At 27.6% G+C, this 597-nt stretch overlaps 1 protein-coding gene across 1 annotated transcript in view; it reads right to left on the reverse strand.

Annotated features, from left to right (window-relative positions):
* Positions 1-327, reverse strand: part of LOC119594535 (tetratricopeptide repeat protein 9C-like) — a gene marked incomplete in the record, with an annotated part of 4,781 nt that extends 4,454 nt beyond the window's left edge. Inside the window, 1 exon segment of the mRNA XM_037943567.1 lies at positions 233-327.
* Between the last annotated feature and the right edge of the window lie 270 nt (positions 328-597).

The following is a 597-nucleotide window of genomic DNA, read 5'->3' on the forward strand; positions in this document are numbered from 1 at the left end:
CAGACTAGCCTTCTAAATATCACAAGCACACATTTATTACTCGTTTTAAATTATTTCTTTTGTTAAAACCATCGAGTTTGGATTCAAATAACATGTCAACAAATACGTTTTCAGAAGAAACACAACAAATAACATCAATACACCTCATGACAGCCTTATTCTACGCCACATCCATTCACCAACCTTCCTATTCATTCAGGTCAACGCGTGAAAATATGTGAAAATAACTTACAGGATGGAAAAAAGCCTCTTTGAATGTAAAGGAAATTGATGTTTGTGGAGAAACGCGACTTTTTGGAAACAGCTGATTTCGGCCTCATAGAAAACGGGAACTTGAGGGGAGACGGGAGTATTTGTTTTTTTTTATCTTTTTGTTTTTTTTTGTTTGTTTGTTTTTACTACTTATTTTCTTTTATCTTATTTTTTTATTATTTATTTTCTTTTATCTTGTTTTAGTATTTTTTACTATTTGTCTTTTTTATTATCATATATATATTTTTTTTTTTACTATTTGTTTTTTTTTATAATTATCTTATTTTAGCTTTCTTTTTTTTACTATTTGTCGTTTTCATTATTATCATATTTTAGCTTTTTCGC

Source organism: Penaeus monodon, chromosome 34 (assembly GCF_015228065.2).
Source record: "Penaeus monodon isolate SGIC_2016 chromosome 34, NSTDA_Pmon_1, whole genome shotgun sequence".
Classification (NCBI taxonomy): domain Eukaryota; kingdom Metazoa; phylum Arthropoda; class Malacostraca; order Decapoda; family Penaeidae; genus Penaeus; species Penaeus monodon.